The sequence below is a fragment of the Hyperolius riggenbachi genome, chromosome 10 (assembly GCF_040937935.1).
Source record: "Hyperolius riggenbachi isolate aHypRig1 chromosome 10, aHypRig1.pri, whole genome shotgun sequence".
In the NCBI taxonomy this organism is placed as follows: domain Eukaryota; kingdom Metazoa; phylum Chordata; class Amphibia; order Anura; family Hyperoliidae; genus Hyperolius; species Hyperolius riggenbachi.
Genome location: NC_090655.1, coordinates 168,738,445 through 168,758,775, shown reverse-complemented (window position 1 = coordinate 168,758,775; position 20,331 = coordinate 168,738,445). Strand labels below are relative to the sequence as shown.

The following is a 20,331-nucleotide window of genomic DNA, read 5'->3' as shown; positions in this document are numbered from 1 at the left end:
CAATAGGCATTCCCTTCCGCTCTGACCAGCTTCCCCGCTCGCTCTGCGTTAAGTGTCGGGTCCCGGCTTGATGATGTCAAGTGCGAGCGAGGATGCCAGCCAGAGTGGAGGGGGCTAGAGCTGCTCATCGCTGGAGCCCGGGAGTTGAGTAAAGGCTGCTGGCAATACAGGGGACACCTAGTCACACAAAGGACACGATTCCTAGCTAGCCACAGTAGGGATCTGGCCGCCTGACCCCCCCCCCCCCATGCGCCTCCCCCAGCATCCTTAAGGGGGCTAGGCAGCCGGTCCCCAAAGGGTTAGTTAGCAACTTGTACTGTACATAATCCCATTAACCTTTGCTGTTCCCTGAAAATTTAGTTATTTTATTTGGTCTTTAAATGACAAACTCTAGTGAAAGCCAAGACATTTGTTACATGCTATCTATCAGTCTGCAGTCTGATAAAGACTGTTTCTGACAGATATACGCCCAGCGGATCTGTCAGAAACAGTCTTTATCAGTCTGCCGACAGCGTGTACACACGTCCTACTGTCAGCAGAACGCCCACCCTGCGGGAGGGTCTGACGGGCCCATCGTTAACTACAGTATGGCGTGTGTATGTGCCTTTAGATGTACTACACATACAAATCATTATATCATAAGCTTATTTTCACTTCAGATTCCTTTTAAGGGCTTGTTCACATTATCAGCGTCTGCAGGGTTTTTTAAGTGTTGGTGATTTTAGAAAATGCCCCAAAAGCGCTTGTGCAATGATTCCCTATGAGAGTGTTCACAGGTAAGTGTTTCAATTTCATTTAAATCACAAATGCGCTACATGTATAGAGATGGCCCGAACAGTTAGCTGGCGAGCAGTATTCTGTGAACATCGGCTGTTCGCATTTGCGGCGAACAGCAAACATTTGGCGTGTTTGATTCGCCCCCCAATACATCAACGTTGAGCTAAACTTTGATCCCTTACCTCAAGCAGACACGTGGAAGCCAATCAGCTAGCACCCCTTCCTGGACCCCCTACCTACCCTATCAAAAATCAGTTGCGGTGGCCATATTGGATCAATTCTCTGCTGGCTGCTGACTGTTAGTGAGAGAAGGGTCAGACTTGCTGCAGATAGGTAGGGAAAGTATTAGCTAGGCCTGTGTTCTTGTACCTTACTTGCTGTGAAAGCACTCCAAACAGCCCTTTTGAGGGTTAGCACATCGGTCTCCTGTGGTTTTTTTTGTGTGTGTGGCACTCCACAGCCCACTGACACACAGAGCTGTGTGCACACTACTGCTGTTGCCTCATTAAGTTGCAGGCACAGAACCACTCCAATGCATTATTTTATTGTATTCTGATTGTACTATTGTATCTCTCTGTGTGAGACACTCCACAGCCCACTGACACCAAGAGCTGTGCATAATGTGATTTCTGCCCATTAGGGTTTTAAAAAACCTGACTTTGCGTCAATTCCATAATTTTTGGTGAGACTTTTGGCATGGATCCCCCTCTGGCATGCCCCTATCCAGGTGTTAGATGCCTTGAAACAACTTTTTCATCACTTTTTTGGCCAGAAACAGTCTTTGTAAGTTTTAAAATTTGCCTGCCTAAGCCACATTTGCCTGTTTGCAAATATTTTAAAAAATATATATATTTTTTACAGTTATTTTGGTTGAAAAAAGACATACGTCCATCGAGTTCAACGAGTACAAAGTACTACTCCAGCCTGCTCCCTCACATATCCCTGTTGATCCAGAGGAAGGCGAAAAAACCCTTACAAGGCATGGTCCAATTAGCCCTAAAAGGGAAAAATTCCTTCCCGACTCCAGATAGCAATCAGATAAAATCCCTGGATCAACAGCATTAGGCATTACCTAGTAATTGTAGACATGGATGTCTTTCAACGCAAGGAAAGCATCTAAGCCTCCTTTAAATGCAGGTATAGAGTTTGCCATAACGACTTCCTGTGGCAATGCATTCCACATCTTAATCACTCTTACTGTAAAGAACCCTTTCCTAAATAAATGGCTAAACCGTTTTTCCTCCATGCGCAGATTATATCCTCTAGTCCTTTGAGAAGGCCTAGGGACAAAAAGCTCATCTGCCAAGCTATTATATTGCCCTCTGATGTATTTATACATGTTAATTAGATCCCCTCTAAGGCGTCTTTACTCTAGACTAAATAAACCCAGTTTATCTAACCTTTCTTGGTAAGCGAGACCTTCCATCCCACGTATCAATTTTGTTGCTCGTCTCTGCACCTGCTCTAAAACTGCAATATCTTTTTTGTAATGTGGTGCCCAGAACTGAATTCCATATTCCAGATGTGGCCTTACTAGAGAGTTAAACAGGGGCAATATTATGCTAGCATCTCAAGTTTTTATTTCCCTTTTAATGCATCCCAAAATTTTGTTAGCTTTAGCTGCAGCGGCTTGGCATTGAGTACGATTATTTAACTTGTTGTTGATGAGTACTCCTAAGTCCTTCTCCAAGTTTGATGTCCCCAACTGTATCCCATTTATTTTGTATGGTGCTAGATCATTGGTAAGACCAAAATGCATGACTTTACATTTTTCAACATTGAATTTCATCTGCCATTTATGTGCCCATATAGACATCCTATCCAGATCCTGTTGCAATATGACACTATTTTCCTGAGAGTTGATAATTCTGCTCAATTTTGTATCATCTGCAAAAATAGCAACATTGCTCACTACTGCATCTACTACTAGGTCATTAATAAATAAATTGAAGAGCACTGGACCCAGTACAGACCCCTGTGGGACCCCACTGCTAACAGTCTTCCATTTTGAGTACGATCCATTGCCCACAACTCTTTGTTTTCTGTCCATTAGCCAGTTCCCTATCCATGCACACAGACTCTTCCCCAGTCCTTGCATCCTCAACTTTTGCACCAGACTTTTGTGGGGAACAGTGTCGAAGGCCTTTGCAAAGTCCAAGTATATCACATCCACAGCTTTCCCAGTATCCATATTAGCATTCACCAGGGGCGTTTCTAGGGTCCTTGGAGATCGGGGGCACCTGTGGGCACCAGGCGGGGAGGTGAGTGGGCGTGGCCATGGGTGGGGCCAAATGTACATGAACTTAGCAGCGGTGCAAGCTACAGATAATGGGCCTGCCCATCGAAATATTGGATGGAGCCCCCTGTCCTTTATTTAGATAATTTACAATCAGTATAGGCATAGATCAGATGTATACGCACATACAATTTTGATTGGTCAATCACTGAACCCCAATTTTACCACCCCCGTGCAGTAAGTTGGCCAACAGACAATGAATTTTATGAACAGAGCTAAAATTGGCTAATCAAAATTGTATGTGTGTACCCGGCTTTACAGCTAATACTGTACATACTGAAAGTAGCAGGGATCAGCATACAATATTGCTGGTTTACAATCAGTAAAGGCACAGAGTAACACCTTACACTGTACACACTGGAGGTAAATCAGCACACAGTGCAGGCACTAGAGAACAGCGTATACTGTACATACTGTAGGCAGCAGAATTCAGCACACTGCAGCTAGCGTGCCATAAATATGAGGATCACGTTGTGCGGCGTGCTTATCGCGCCGCACCGAAAAATGGGTGGGCCATGGACCAGAATATAGGTGTGGTAACGGGTGGAGACAAATTTACATGAACCTAGCAATGGTGGAACATTAGATTATGACAGTGGTGGCGAACCTTTTGGAGGCCGAGTGCCCAAACTGCAACCCAAAAGTCACTTATCTATCGCAAAGTGGCAAAAGCAATTTAAACTAAATACTGTACAAACGTTTTAACTCATACATGAACATTATGGAAAATCCAAGTTGAAAATAAACTGTGAAGATAAACAAATTTCATCCATCCTACTCCTGAAAAATGTATTCAATTTTTTAGAACCTCCCAGTTTTATTTTCTGTTTTAAAAAGCTAAAAAAGTAGGTTTAATGCTATTGTCTCATATGATAAGGATTCAGCTTTTCCCATAGTCTCGCAGTTAGCAATCATGTGATCCCCAACAAGACAAATTCAGCAATCATGAGGCCCCCAACAAATCATGAGGCCCCCAACAAGACAAATTCAGCAATCATGAGGCCTCCAACAAATCATGAGGCCCCCAACAAGACAAATTCAGCAATCATGAGGCCCCCAACAAATCATGAGGCCCCCAACAAGACAAATTCAGCAGTCATGAGGCACATAAATAGACAGCATTTCACATAAATAGGCAGAATGCCCCCTTAATATGGTAGCCCCCCAAGTTAGGTAGTGAGTGACAGGGACCCCCAGGTTAGCTAGTGAGTGACAGGCGCCTCCAGTTAGGTAGTGAGTGACAGGGACCCCTATAGTGAGTGCCAGGGAGCCCCTTTAGGTAGTGAGTGAGTGCCAGGGAGCCCCTTCAGGCAGTGAGTGAGTGACAGGGAGGCCCTTTAGGTAGTGAGTGAGTGCCAGGGAGCCCCTTTAGGCAGTGAGAGAGTGACAGGGAGGCCCTTTAGGTAGTGAGTGAGTGACAGGGAGGCCCTTTAGGTAGTGAGTGAGTGCCAGGGAGCCCCTTCAGGCAGTGAGTGAGTGACAGGGAGGCCCTTTAGGTAACGAGTGAGTTCCAGGGAGCCCCTTTAGGCAGTGAGAGAGTGACAGGGAGCCCCTTTAGGTAGTGAGTGACAGGGAGCCCCTTTAGGCAGTGAGTGACAGGGAGCCCCTTTAGGCAGTGAGTGAGTGACAGGGAGCCCCTTTAGGCAGTGAGTGAGTGACAGGGAGCCCCTTTAGGCAGTGAGTGAGTGACAGGGAGCCCCTTTAGGCAGTGAGTAAGTGACAGGGAGCCCCTTTAGGCAGTGAGTGAGTGACAGGGAGCCCCTTTAGGCAGTGAGTGAGTGCCAGGGAGGCCCTTTAGGGAGGGAGTGAGTGAGTGAGTGAGTGAGTGACAGGGAGGCCCTTTAGGTAACGAGTGAGTGCCAGGGAGCCCCTTTAGGCAGTGAGAGAGTGACAGGGAGCCCCTTTAGGTAGTGAGTGACAGGGAGCCCCTTTAGGCAGTGAGTGACAGGGAGCCCCTTTAGGCAGTGAGTGAGTGACAGGGAGCCCCTTTAGGCAGTGAGTGAGTGACAGGGAGCCCCTTTAGGCAGTGAGTGAGTGACAGGGAGCCCCTTTAGGCAGTGAGTGAGTGCCAGGGAGCCCCTTTAGGGAGTGAGTGAGTGCCAGGGAGCCCCTTTAGGGAGTGAGTGAGTGCCAGGGAGGCCCTTTAGGCAGTGAGTGAGTGCCAGGGAGCCCCTTTAGGCAGTGAGTGAGTGACAGGGAGGCCCTTTAGGCAGTGAGTGAGTGACAGGGAGGCCCTTTAGGTAGTGAGTGAGTGACAGGGAGCCCCTTTAGGGAGTGAGTGAGTGCCAGGGAGCCCCTTTAGGGAGTGAGTGAGTGCCAGGGAGCCCCTCTAGGGAGTGAGTGAGTGCCAGGGAGCCCCTTTAGGGAGTGAGTGAGTGAGTGAGTGAGTGACAGGGAGGCCCTTTAGGTAGTGAGTGAGTGCCAGGGAGCCCCTTTAGGCAGTGAGTGAGTGCCAAGGAGCCCCTTTAGGGAGTGAGTGAGTGCCAGGGAGCCCCTTTAGGGAGTGAGTGAGTGCCAGGGAGCCCCTTTAGGGAGTGAGTGAGTGAGTGACAGGAAGCCCCTTTAGGCAATGAGTGAGTGACAGGGAGCCCCTTTAGGAAGTGAGTGAGTGGCAGGGAGCCCCTTCAGGCAGTGAGTGAGTGACAGGGAGCCCCTTTAGGCAGTGAGTGAGTGACAGGGAGCCCCTTTAGGCAGTGAGTGAGTGCCAGGGAGCCCCTTTAGGGAGTGAGTAAGTGACAGGGAGGCCCTTTAGGGAGTGAGTGAGTGACAGGGAGGCCCTTTAGGGAGTGAGTGAGTGACAGGGAGGCCCTTTAGGGAGTGAGTGAGTGCCAGGGAGCCCCTTTAGAGAGTGAGTGAGTGGCAGGGAGCCACTTTAAGAAGTGAGTGAGTGCCAGGGAGCCCCTTTAGGCAGTGAGTGAGTGACAGGGAAGCCCTTTAGGCAGTGAGTGAGTGACAGGGAGGCCCTTTAGGTAGTGAGTGAGTGACAGGGAGGCCCTTTAGGTAGTGAGTGAGTGCCAGGGAGCCCCTTCAGGCAGTGAGTGAGTGCCAGGGAGCCCCTTCAGGCAGTGAGTGAGTGCCAGGGAGCCCCTTTAGGGAGTGAGTGAGTGCCAGGGAGCCCCTTTAGGGAGTGAGTGACAGGGAGGCCCTTTAGGTAGTGAGTGAGTGCCAAGGAGCCCTTTTAGGGAGTGAGTGAGTGGGTGCCAGGGAGCCCCTTTAGGGAGTGAGTGCCAGGGAGCCCCTTTAGGGAGTGAGTGAGTGAGTGAGTGAGTGAGTGAGTGAGTGACAGGGAGCCCCTTTAGGCAATGAGTGAGTGACAGGGAGCCCCTTTAGGGAGTGAGTGAGTGGCAGGGAGCCCCTTTAGGCAGTGAGTGAGTGACAGGGAGCCCCTTTAGGCAGTGAGTGAGTGACAGGGAGCCCCTTTAGGCAGTGAGTGAGTGCCAGGGAGCCCCTTTAGGGAGTGAGTAAGTGACAGGGAGGCCCTTTAGGGAGTGAGTGAGTGAGTGAGTGAGTGAGTGAGTGAGTGAGTGACAGGGAGGCCCTTTAGGGAGTGAGTGAGTGACAGGGAGGCCCTTTAGGGAGTGAGTGAGTGCCAGGGAGCCCCTTTAAGGAGTGAGTGAGTGGCAGGGAGCCCCTTTAGGAAGTGAGTGAGTGACAGGGAGGCCCTTTAGGGAGTGAGTGAGTGAGTGAGTGACAGGGAGGCCCTTTAGGGAGTGAGTGAGTGACAGGGAGGCCCTTTAGGGAGTGAGTGACAGGCAGGCCCTTTGGGGAGTGAGTGAGTGACAGGGAGGCCCTTTAGGTAGTGAGTGAGTGCCAGGGAGCCCCTTTAGGCAGTGAGTGAGTGTCAGGGAGCCCCTTTAGGGAGTGAGTGAGTGGCAGCGAGCCCCTTTAGGCAGTGAGTGAGTGACAGGGAGCCCCTTTAGGCAGTGAGTGAGTGACAGGGAGGCCCTTTAGGGAGTGAGTGAGTGAGTGAGTGAGTGGAGGCCCTTTAGGTAGTGAGTGAGTGACAGGGAGGCCCCCCCTCTAGCCGCCGCCGCTCCCCCCAGGTAGTGAGTGAGTGACAGGGAGGCCCTTTAGGGAGTGAGTGAGTGAGTGAGTGAGTGAATGAGTGACAGGGAGGCCCTTTAGGGAGTGAGTGAGTGACAGGGAGGCCCTTTAGGGAGTGAGTGACAGGGAGGCCCTTTAGGGAGTGAGTGAGTTACAGGGAGGCCCTTTAGGTAGTGAGTGAGTGGCAGGGAGCCCATTTAGGCAGTGAGTGAGTGACAGGGAGCCCCTTTAGGCAGTGAGTGAGTGACAGGGAGGCCCTTTAGGGAGTGAGTGAGTGGAGGCCCTTTAGGTAGTGAGTGAGTGACAGGGAGGCCCCCCCTCTAGCCGCCGCCGCTCCCCCCTCACCTGGCAGACCTCAGGATCAGCGGCGACCCAACCAGTACCAGCGGGCACCGGACGCACCCGCTCGATATGCAGAAGTGATGTCACTTCCGCATATCAGTGCGGGCGCTGGGTCCTAGCGCCTGCACGATTGGTCGCCGGCTCGCCGCCTGATCCTGAGGTCTGAGTGACGCGGCGGCGGCGGCTGGAGGGAGCCGCTGATAGAGCGGCCGGGCGGAGATCAGTGGCACCCCAGGACAGATTGGGGGCACGTGCCACCCCAAGATAGGGCTAGCGACGCCCCTGGCATTCACTACCTCATAAAAGCTGAGCATGTTAGTCAAACAGGACCTGTCTTTAGTAAACCCATGTTGATGCTGAGAAATAAGATTATTTTCTACTATGAAGTCATGTATAGTGTCTCTTAGTAACCCCTTAAATAGTTTGCATACAACTGATGTTAAGCTTACAGGTCTATAATTTCCTGGATCTGATTTTTTGCCCTTCTTAAATAATGGGAAAACGTGGGCTGTACGCCAATCAACTGGGACTCTGCCAGTTGCAAGAGAGTCACAAAAGATAAGATAAAGGGGTTTATCTATAACTGAACTTAATTCCCTTAGGACCCGAGGATGCATGCCATCCGGGCCAGGTACCTTGTCTATTTTTAATTTATTTAGTCTTGCCTTCACTTCTTCCTGCGTTAAGTATTTAATATTACAGTTAGAAGATTGAGACTCTTCTGCCTCTGTAATTTGCAACAGTGCTGTTTCCTTTGTGAAGACAGAAGCAAAGAAAGCATTTAATAACTCTGCCTTACCTTGGTCATCCACCATTGAGTTCCCACCCCCATCCTTTAGGAGTCCTATACAGTCAACCTTTCTTTTTTTAGAGTTGATGTACTTGTAAAACTTTTTTGGGTTAGATTTGATATCCCTAGCGATTTGATTTTCAGCTTCGATCTTTGCCAGCCTAATTTCTTTTTTACAATTTTTATTGCACTCCTTATAATTGCTTAGTGCAGCCTCGGTCCCCTCCTGTTTTAAGACCTTCTAGGCATTCTTTTTCCTCTTCATTTTATCCCTAACCTTTCTATTTATCCATAGAGGCCTTTTTTTATTCCTAGACATTTTGTTTCCATATGGGATATACATACTACAATATTGATTGAGAATAAGTTTAAAAGCTTGCCATTTCCCTTCAGTGTCCTCCCCTTGTAGTACATTATCGCAGTTCACCAAACTTAGTGCCTGCCTAATTTGATTTAACTTTGCTTTTCTAAAATGCATAGTTTTAGTAGTCCTGCTGCCCCGTGGCCTATCAGTCACCAGATCAAACATTATCATGTTGTGATCACTATTTCCCAAATGTTCTTGAACCTGCACATTTGATACATTATCTGGTCTATTAGAAATTATCAGATCCAGTAACGCATTCCCCCTAGTTGGTTCTGTTACCATTTGAATCAAGTAATTGTCCTGTAGTGCTGCCAGAAATCTGCTGCTTTTAACAGAATGGGTAGCCTCAATACCCCAGTCAATGTCTGGAAAGTTGAAGTCGCCCATAACTATGACCTCATTTTTACTTGCAGCTTTTTCAATCTGCTGTAGTAATCGCAGTTCTGCAGCCTCATTTATATGAGGTGGTCTGTAGCATACCCCAATAAGCAATTGGCAACTTTTATTTCCACCATGAATATTTACCCAAACGGACTCCACATCTTCGCAATCTTCCTCCATCTCATCGTTGAGGAGAGCTGTAAAAGAATTCTTAACAAAGAGACAAACCCCTCCACCTTTTTTCCCTGTTCTATCCCTCCTAAACACATTGTATCCTTTTAAATTAGCTATCCAGTCATGGCTTTCATCCATCCATGTTTCGGTTATTCCCACAAGGTCATAGCCTTTGTCATTCAGAATGAACTCTAGTTTGTCTATTTTATTTGCAAGGCTCCGAGCATTGGTTAACATGCACTTTTTATTTTTACCACCACATTTACCAATTTTGTTTACATGAAATGGGCTACTTGAAGTTTTACCAACCTCCTTAATCTTTACACTGTCCCCACCCCCCATAATGTTAGGCTCCCACTGTCTTTTTACCTTATTTTGTTTACATATTGAGACTTTATCCTCCCGCCTCCCCCCAGATCCTAGTTTAAAATCTCCTCCAACCGTTTAGCCATCTTCTCCCCCAATACAGCTGCTCCCTCCCCATTAAGGTGCAGCCCCTCCCTGCTGTAGAACCTGTAGCCGACTGCAAAGTCTGCCCAGTTCTCCAGGAACCCAAACCCTCCCTTCCTACACCAATTTCTCAGCCACTTATTTAACTCCCTAAGCTCCCTCTGTCTCTCAGATGTAGCACGTGGCACTGGCAGTATTTCAGAGAACACCACCTTGGAGGTCCTTGCTTTAAGTTCATCTCCAAGTACCTGAAAATTATTTTTGAGGACCTTCCATCTCCCACTAACTTTGTCATTGGTGCCAATGTGTACCATGACAGCCGGGTCTTCCCCAGCCCCACCCAATAATCTGTCAATTCTTTCCGCTACATGCCGAACCCGAGCACCCGGGAGGCAACAGACTGTACGGCATTCACGGTTTCTTTGACAGATTACCCTATCTGTACGCCTAATAATTGAATCCCCTACCACCAGTACCTGTCTAGCCTTAGCTGCACTCCTATTCCCTTTCTCGTTACAGCAGTCTGCCCCTTGGTTGCTAAGGAGCACATCCTGCTGCAGCATTGCTACTCCTGAATCATCCTCCCCAATATTACGCAAACAAGCATACTTATTAGTGAGGGACAACTCTATACATGTACCATTTTCTCAGTGCTTTGGCTCAATAGGTATAGGGGAAAAAAGCGATTTGTATAGCAATTTCCCGAGCGATTCTATGAATAAATACATTGTATTTATTCATTTCCAGGTGAAAGAATTCACTTCCTGACTAACAGGAAGTGAAAATCACAATCGCTCATCAAAAGCAATTAGAAAAGCGCTTAGAAAAGTGCTTTTCTAAGCTCAAAGTGCTGGGAAAAGCGCTTACAAAACTCTCAATAAATTGCTCAGCGATTGCGATAGCGCTGGTGATTTATAATGTGAACAGGGTCTTAGGCCTCTTTTACACTATGTGCTGAAAAAACTGATGCGCTTTAACTTTTCATAGCAGTGCATTGTGAAAAAGCTTTAAGTTTAAAAATGTATAGTGGGAACTGAGCTGTAGGAAAACATGGACATTACTTTGAAAATCAGTTTCCCTTTCAGTTATAACTGAGAGCAACTGATTAAAGGGGCACTATGGCGAAAAAATTTTTAAATTTTAAATATGTGCAAAGATATACAAATAAGAACTATGTTTTTTCTAGGGATGGGACGAATCCACAATTTCTTCGAATCCGAATCCGGATCCGAATCTAAAAAGGTTCTCGAATATCTCGAACCTTTCGAATCCCGAATCTAACGAATCCTGCACATAAAAATTGTGCGATCCGTGGTATAGTTGCCCGCAGTATAGGTACCCAGGCATAGGTAGCGAGGTAAAGGTGCCTTCAGTATAGCTAGCTAGGTATGGGTGCCTTCAATATTGGTAGCTTTCAGTATAGGTAGCAAGGTATAGGGGCCTTCAGTATAGGTAGCAGGGTTTATGGGCCTTCAGTATAGGTAGCAGGGTATATGGGCCTTCAGTATAGGTAGCAGGGTATATGGGCCTTCAGTATAGGTAGCAGGGTATATGGGCCTTCAGTATAGGTAGCAGGGTATATGGGCCTTCAGTATAGGTAGCAGGGTATATGGGCCTTCAGTATAGGTAGCAGGGTATATGGGCCTTCAGTATAGGTAGCAGGGTATATGGGCCTTCAGTATAGGTAGCAGGGTACATGTGCCTTCAGTATCGGTAGCAAGGTATAGGGGCCTTCAGTATAGATAGCACAGTACATGTGCTTTCAGTATTGGTAGGTAACTAGGTATAGGGGCCTTCAGTATAGGTAGCAGGGTATATGTGCCTTCAGTATAGGTAGCAGGGTATATGTGCCTTCAGTATAGGTAGGTAGCTAGGTATAGGGGCCTTCAGTATAGGTAGTAAGGTACATGTGCCTTCAGTGTAGGTAGGTAGGTAAAGGGACCTTCAGTATAGGTAGCAGGGTATAGGGCCTTAAGTATAGGTAGGTAGGTAGGTATAGGGGCCTTTAGGTAGGTAGGTAGGTAAAGGGACCTTCAGTATAGGTAGCAGGGTATAGGGCCTTAAGTATAGGTAAGTATGTAGGTAGGCAGGTATAGGTGCCTTTAGGTAGGTAGGTACGTATAGGGGGCCTGTAGGTAGGTAGGTAGGTAGGTATTGAGGCCTGTAGGTAGGTATAGTGGCCTGTAGGTAGGTATAGGGGCCTTTAGGTAGGTAGGTAGGTATAGGGGCCTTTAGGTAGGTAGGTAGGTACGTATAGGGGGTCTTTAGGTAGGTATAGGGGGCCTTTAGGTAGGTGGGTATAGCGGCCTGTAGGTAGGTAGGTAGGTAGGTAGGTATAGCAGCCTGTAGGTAGGTAAGGATAGTGGCCGGTAGGTAGGTAGGTAGGTATAGTGGCCTGTAGGTAGGTAGGTAGGTATAGCAGCCTGTAGGTAGGTAGGTAGGTAGGTAGGTAGGTAGGTATAGCAGCCTGTAGGTAGGTAAGGATAGTGGCCGGTAGGTAGGTAGGTATAGTGGCCTGTAGGTAGGTATAGTTGCCTGTAGGTAGGTATAGTGTCCGGTAGGTAGGTAGGTATAGGTGCCTTTAGGTAGGTAGGTATGTATAGGGGGCCTGTAGGTAGGTGGGTAGGTAGGTAGGTATTGAGGCCTGTAGGTAGGTATAGTGGCCTGTAGGTAGGTAGGTATAGGGGCCATTAGGTAGGTAGGTAGGTAGGTAGGTATAGGGGCCTTTAGGTAGGTGCGTATAGGGGGCCTTTAGGTAGGTATAGGGGCCTGTAGGTAGGTAGGGATAGTGGTAGGTAGGTAGGTAGGTAGGTAGATAGAACCCCCCTCCCCCGCCAACCCCCCCACGGCCCCCTCCGTCCCCCGTGCCTCCTCCGCTCACCCCTGCATAATCTACTCACCTTTCCCGTGGAGCGCAGAGCGGCAGACCTCTTCGTTACTTCCCTGTTCCCTCTAGTGGCCGGACCGGCTCTTACTAATGACGTCATTGTAAGAGCCGGTCACTAGGGGGAACCAGGAAGTCGACGAGAGGTCTGCCGCTCTGCGCTCCGCTATGGATAGGTGAGTGGATGCGGGCAGGGGGGGCGAGCGGAGGAGGCGCGGGGGGGGTCGGAGGAGGTCGGAGGAGGACGAGTGCGAGCAGCGGATGCGCGGCGATGCGGCGTCGGGATTCGGCGGATTCGTATAGTGGAAAATGGTGTCGGGATTCAAATCCACGAATCTCGAATATTTCCTAATATTCGAGGGATTCGTGGATTCGCCGGATTCGTCGTCCCACCCCTAGTTTTTTCCATAGTAAAATGAGCTAAAAATTACTTTTCTCCTATGTTGCTGTCACTTACAGTAGGTACTAGAAATCTGACAGAAGCAACAGGTTTTGGACTAGTCCATCCCTTTATAGTGGATTCTCAGGGATTTATTTATTTTCAAAAGCACTTAGTGAATGGCAGTTGCTCTGTCCAACTGCCAAAAAACTGTGAAGCGAGCAGGGAAAGCTGGCCAGCATCATTGTTAAAAACATTTTTAGGGAATATCTTTATAAAGAATAAAAGCCTTGCTGAGAATCCCCTATGAAGAGATGGACTAGTCCAAAACCTGTCACTTCTTTTAGATTTCTGCTATCTACTGTAAGTGACAGCAACATAGGAGAAAAGTAATTTATGGCTCATTTTACTCTGGAAAGAACTTACTTCTTATTTGTCTGTTTGCACATATTTTAATTTTTACAATTTTTCACCAAAGTGCCCCTTTAAGTGATAAAGGGGCCATAGAGTGTGGCATAATTAGCTGACGAGCACTGCAGGATAAGGGGAGGGAGAAAACAAGTATATACAGGACTATATAAGTCTAGAAATGTAGGTCTGACTTGTTAAAGTAAATCATAGGGGTGACTTACATGGATCACACCTACATTTCTGAGTTTTAGTCCTGTAAAATACAGATTCTACTGTGACAATTTGCACTACTAAACCCCATCCCTTCCAACAGTACCATCTCCCATTAATGTGTCTTCCTGTCAGTGCTGCTGGTGTAAGAAACATCTGACAGTGTCAGCGCAGGCAGTGCAGAAGCAGTTATTAAAAGTGCAGCCAAAAATGTGGCAACCCACTTCCGCTACTTAATGGGTGGCTCCGATTCAATTGTTATTTACCTTTTTATTTATTTATTGGTCATGGAGCGGACGGCTTCAGTAAAATTGTTATTTATCATCTTTTTATTTTCCATTTTTTGCTATTTAGCTGCTGGCTTCGGCAATGTTCTTTACCTTTTTTTTGTCGCGAGGGGTTATTAGTTGCGGGGAGGGTTATTAGTTGCCCAGGGAGGGAAGGTTATTAGTTGGACAGAGAGCGAGGATTATTAGTTGCCTAGGAGGAGGGTAAATGGTTGGCTGGGGAGGGGGGATTATTGTTGCCCAGGAGGAGGATTATTAGTTGCCCAGGGAGGGAGGGTTATTAGTTTCCCAGGGGGAGGGTTATTAGTTGCCCGGGGGCGGTCTGTGTGAGAGTAGGGAGAATATTGCCAATATTTCATTATATCAGTAAGGTTGTAGAACATCAGTAAATCTACATATATTCTGCTACCGCAATTAAATTGTTATTTACCGTTAGAGATGGGTCGAATATCAAATTTCAGGTTCACGAATTTCGAATCCAAATCTCTGTAAAAATTTGCGAATAGGAGAATCCAGCGAATCTCTATAGACTTCAGTGGGCAGGCAAATTTTAAAGCCTACAAAGACTGTTTCTGGCCACAAAAGTGATGGAAAAGTTGTTTCAAGGGGTCGAACACCTGAACTGTGGCATGCGGGAGGGGGATCCATGCCAAAAGTCCCACCAAAAATTATGGAATTGATGCAGAGTTGCGTTTTCATTGCTAAATGGCAGAAATCACACTACATTCCTAAATTGGTGGAATAAAGTGCTTTAAAACATGCGTCGTGTGCACATGTCGATCAGGTAGTATAAGTGTTATGCCCGCTTCACACTGACAGAACAAACTCTGACAGATCATATTCACTGTTTAACCTCCTTGCCGGTTATCCCGAGCTCAGCTCGGGGTAACCAGCGCAGTAGGATTTCTCAGGCCCCGCTGGGCCGATTTGCATAATTTTTTTTTCCTACACGCAGCTAGCACTTTGCTAGCTGCGTGTAGTACGCGATCGCCGCCGATTCGCCGCTACCCATCGCGCCGAGTCGCCCCCCCCCGCCCCAGACCCCTGCGCAGCCTGGCCAATCAGTGCCAGGCAGCACTGAGGGGCGGATCGGGATTCCCTGTGACGTCCCGACGTCCATAACGTCGGTGACGTCATCCCGACCCGTCGCCATGGCGACCGGGGAAGCCCTGCAGGAAATCCCATTCTGAACGGGATTTCCTGCTTACTCTGATCGCCGAAGGCGATCGGAGTGGGTGGGGGGATGCGGCTGCTCAGCGGCTATCATGTAGCGAGCCATGGGCTCACTACATGATTTAAAAAAATAAAAAATAAAAAAAAAGTGCGGCGCTGCCTCCTTGCCGGATTAATTAGACCGGCAAGGAGGTTAACACACCGCAAACAACCACAAAACGTTGTCAATAGTAGAGACTCTCGTCGGCAACCTTTGTGTAGTGGTCACTGTGCTCGCTCGTGCGCATATTTGTGAGAGTGTAGGTGATGGCTGTTTTCCAGCCCCTATGGTCGGGCTGAGGTAGTTCAATGACAGTAAAGTGACCCAAAAAACACTGATTCTGCAGTGTGGGCCCAGTGTTGGCCTAGTAGTCTTTATTGATCACCTGAGATGACCATAAAAAAATTGTTTTTGCCAAAACTTATCCAGCCACTCGAATTTGGTCTGTCCACAATGAAGCAATGACCTTATCATCTTGGGTGTCCCGCCACCAACACACTCATATAGGTAATTGCTTCATTGTGATACGCAAGCCTCTTCACCACTACAACTATTACCAAGGAGCAGGGATGCTCAGCAGAGCTCGAATATTCGAGTAGCTCGAATATTCGAGCTCTTTTTCAGCTATTCGAGCTCGAATGCCGAGCTCGAATAGCTGCAGCTATTCGAATGGGCTATTCGAGTGAACTCGAATAGCCCACTCACTATTCGAGCTATACTCGAATACCGAGCTCGAATAGCGTCATAGCCCAGATTGATGTCCTTAGAGCCAATCAGAGGGCTCCTAGGCCCTCTGACGGCAGCCAATCACAGAGGGGGACCCTGGCCAGCCCCTACCCTATAAATAGCGGCCGCCATGTTCGGTTTTTCCGTCCTTGCCTGACTTGTACAGAAAAAATCTGCTCCTTTGTGCTTTGGCTTAGCAAGTGCTCTATAGTGGTCAATTACCTAGCGTTTTTGCTCACATACACCTGCTATATACACCTATATTGTTGTTAGCTAGATAGAGATTGTATTTTAGTTAGTAGCCTCAGGGCCTTGCTTGTGTGGGCAGCTGTCCTCCTGTCCTCAGTTTATTTCTCATCTATACCAGTGTTTCTGCTGTGTATTCTACCCTGTCTTGTCCTTTACTTACTGATTGATTATTGTATTTTGTAGTTATACTACTGTACTAGGGACACTCACTGTTACTGTTCATAGCTCCTGCGTGTGTGTGTGCGTGCACTGTCTGTAGTGTACACAGTACACAGTATTCCCTTCTACTGAATCATCTGATTACTACTGAATCTGATTATTGTATTTTCTAGTTGTACTTACTGTACTAGGGACACTCAGTCACTGTTCATAGGTTAGCTCCTGCGTGTGTGTGTGCGTGCACTGTCTGTAGTGTACACACACTCTATTTCCTTCTACTGAATCTGATTACTACTGATTATTGTATTTTCTAGTTAGTGTACTAGGGGACACACCCACTGTTCACTGTTCACACTTACTGATTACTGATTATTGTATTTTGTATTTGTACTGTACTATGACTTAGCGATCTAATCACTTAGTGATTAGTGTCACCTCACCCACCAACCCACTCCATTAAAGTACCCCACTTTTTCACCCGCCCTTTTAAAAAACTTTTTTGTTTACGCCCAAAACATCTAAGATGTCTGGAAGTGGCAGCCAGCGCGGTTTGGGCAAGGGGAAAGGCAGCAAGGGAATCAGGAGGAGAGGGAGCAGCATTGTGGCAAGCCGCGGCCGCGCCACCATGCACAGTTCCGCAGCAGCAGCAGCTGCGTCAGTGGCTAACATTCCGCCTATAGCCACTGGCCGTGGACGCCTTGGGCGCCCAGCAGGAGCATCTGCAACTCACGCTGCAGAGACACAGCAGCAGCGTGTAGTACCTGCTCCTATTTTCCTCCAGCCGGGTCGGAAATGTCCCATTGAGGAAAAGGATGCAGCCACTGTGGTGCAACTGATGATGGAGGATGAGCAGCCCGCCATCAGCTCTGCATCCGAGGCCTCCACCCTCACCACCACCACCACCCCTGTTCGCAGCAGCCGCCCAGCAGGACCTGGGGAGGAGGCCAGTTCACCGTCAGTTGGCGATCTGTCATTCAGCACTCTTTTGACCCCAGGCATCATGAGTGAATTGTCTGCTGTTGTTGGCGATTTTGAGGAGGAGATGCTGATGGGCACTTTGGGGGAGGAGGGATTGGACAGCAAGACTGTGGCGACAGTCAAGCAGCCCATCCATGCATCAGGAGAGGAGTTTGGGGGGTCATCATCCCAGCAGGACATGTTTCAGGAGGGGGAGGATGATGATGACGGGGTGACAGACAAAGACTGGGTGCCGCCACCACCAGCATCTGGGGATGTCATCATCAGCAGCTCTGAGGAGGAGGAGGAGGATGCGCTTGTGGGCCTTGCAAGGAGGCGCATCATTGCAAGCATTGGCAGCAGTAGGCAGGTCCCACAGCCTGCTGGTGTCTCAGGCTCAGCAGCAGCAGCAGCAGCATCTGCCAGTACCACCACCAGCCGCACCCAAGCCCCCCTCCCAACCACCACAGGGAGACAGGCAGCAGCGGCTCCAGGCCGTAGGGGGGTTTTCTTGTCACCAATCTGGCAATTTTTCACCATGCCCACAGTTTACAGCAAGTACGCCACTTGCAACCACTGTCAGCGGAAGTTGAGCAGAGGTGCAGACCCCTTAAAGTTCAGCACCAGCTCTCTCATCAACCATCTTGCTGCTAAACATTACCACCAGCATGAGGAGTTCCAGAGGCTGAAGGCATCTGGTGCTGGCAGTGGCACCACACCCATCACTGCACAGCCTTCAGCAGCAGCAGCAGCAACAGCAGCCACCCGCCCTCCTGCTCTTCCAGGACCACCAGCAGGAGTGCGGAAACGCACTGCTCCTCCCCCCTCTGCAACTCCTGCCGCCGACACTGAGGCCTGTTCTGGCAGCCAGTCCTCAGTGGCCTCCTCTGCTGTCTCCGCTGATTCCCGTGCTAGCAAAAGGCAACACCAGAGCCTTTTGAGCGAGTCCTTCCAGGGGGTGGTTAGGGCTCTTCCTCCCAGCAGCTATCGCGTGCGGCAGCTGAACGGCTTGCTGGCACGGGCCATGTTCTCCCAACTCCTGCCGTACACGCTCGTGCAGGAGGGGAGCGACATGCGTGCGCTGCTTGCTTGTGCAGCCCCAGACTAGCAGCTCCCCAGCAGACACTTCTTCGCCCGCCAGGTCATGCCTGCACTGCACCGCTTTGTCATGGCCAATGTGGAGCGAGGGCTGGAGCACGCGGTTGGTGAAAGGGTCCACGTCACCATGGACTCCTGGAGCAGCCGCTTCGGGACAGGCCGCTACCTGTCCTTCACTGTCCACTGGGTCAGCTTGGTGGAAGGGGGTGAGGATGGGAGAGCAGCAGCGGGCACAGCAGCAGCAGCAACACAGTGGGTGGTGCCACCCCGCAGGGTCAGGGGAACTGCAGCAGGTTCCTCCGATCCTCTGCCATCCTCTGGCACACCTGGCCAAACCCCCCGCCTCAGCAGCAGCGTAAAGCCACGCCACTGCCAAGCGCTGCTGCAGTTGGTCAGCCTTGGGAAGACCAAACTGACGGCAACCCATGTGTTGGCCAAACTCCAGGAGCAGGAGAGGATTTGGCTGACCCCCAGAGGCCTCAGAGTCGGAGAGGTGGTGGCCGACAATGGGGCCAATCTGGTTGCCGCAATCAACAGGGGAAACCTGACCCACATCCCCTGTCTTGCCCACGTGCTGAACCTGGTGGTGCAGAAGTTCTTGCGCACCTACCAGGGGATGGGCGAACTGCTGGAAATGGCAAGGAATGTTGTGCGTCACTTTCGGCGCTCGGCTGCAGCCTCTGCGAGCCTGGAAGACGTGCAAAAGGAGCTGGAGCTTCCACGCCATCGGCTGATCCTTGACGTTCCAACTCGCTGGAACTCCACCCTGGCGATGTTGGAGCATCTGGTTGAACAGAAGCACGCTGTCAACCAGTACCTTGCCCTGGCCACTGTGTCCGTGGCTCAGAAAAGGGACAAGAACAGCAACATCCCGTCCATCGTCCCCGATGACGACTGGGGGCACATGCAGCAGGTGTGCTTAGTGCTGGCTCCCTTTCTGCAGGCCACCAACATGGTGAGCAGGGACCATGCTATGGTGTGCGAGTGGGTGCCCCTGGTTTGTCTGCTGAACAGGGCCCTCGATGCTTTGCTGGAACAGGGATCGGGAGCCTTGGCCCAGCAGGAGCGGCATGCAGCTGCACAGTCCACCTCTGAGGGGGAGGAGGAGGAGGACTTGGTGGAGGTCCCTGACCTTGCTGCTGATGAGGGGGATTAGCACAGTGCAGCTGAGTTGGTGCGGGGGTGGAGAGAGGATGAGGCAGCAGAGGAGGAGGATGAGGACAGCACTGCCGTCGATGTGCCAGCACACGTGGCCCGCCTCTTCCCAATGGCAGCGCACATGCTGACGTGCCTGCGCAAGGACCCCAGGGTGATCCAGATGAAGCAGAGGGAGGACATCTGGATCAGTATGATGTTGGACCCGCGCCTCAAGGGGAAGTTGAGCCAGTTTCTGCCTCCTGCAGGAGGAGACCCAGCGCAACAAATAAGGAGCTTGCAGCAGGCCCTTGTTGAGCGCTTGGAGGAAGCCTTCCCCCAGCCTTCCACCCCCACTGTCCAGCCAGCACAGAGGCAGCAGCAGGTGCCTGCATCCAGCAGCAAGCGCCCCACAGACCTGCTGTCTCTCAGCAACGAGCTCTACAGGACTGTAGAGGCTCCAGCAGTGACTAGAGAGGAGGTGCATGCAGCAGCATCCTCCTCCGGTCACAGCCAGCGCCTGACCCGCATGGTGGCTGACTACATGGGGTCCTACAGCGGGCTTGACAGCGATGCCCCTGTTGATCCCATGGAGTATTGGGTCAAGCGCCTGGAGATCTGAAGTGAGCTGGCGCAGTACGCCCTGGAAGTGCTGTCCTGTCCCCCTTCCAGCGTGCTGTCCGAGCGCTGCTTCAGTGCAGATGGTGGCGTGGTCACCGAGAAACGCTCACGTCTGTCTCACAAGTCTGTGGACAGACTGACGTTTCTCAAGATGAACCAGGCGTGGGTGGAAGGCGAGTTCCTGGCCCCTGTTGTCGGCGAGAGTGGGACATGAACTGGCTGCCGGAACCATCGTTAATATGCCTTACCACCCTTTACCACCTCCTGGCTCCTGCTCACTACTAAACCAGCCTGGTTCAGTTTGACTATTACGTCGCCTGCAGCCACACATTTTACACCTACAGTGGGCTGCTGTGTACTGCCCTTCTGCTGTCTGTCTGTG

The 20,331-nt window shown here is 49.8% G+C and overlaps 1 protein-coding gene across 2 annotated transcripts in view; it reads left to right on the top strand.

Moving 5' to 3' along the window:
- The window catches only part of LOC137533904 (calcium-binding protein 2-like), a 511,029-nt gene that overhangs the window by 193,714 nt on the left and 296,984 nt on the right, over window positions 1–20,331 (top strand). The gene's annotated exons all lie outside the window — the stretch shown is intronic.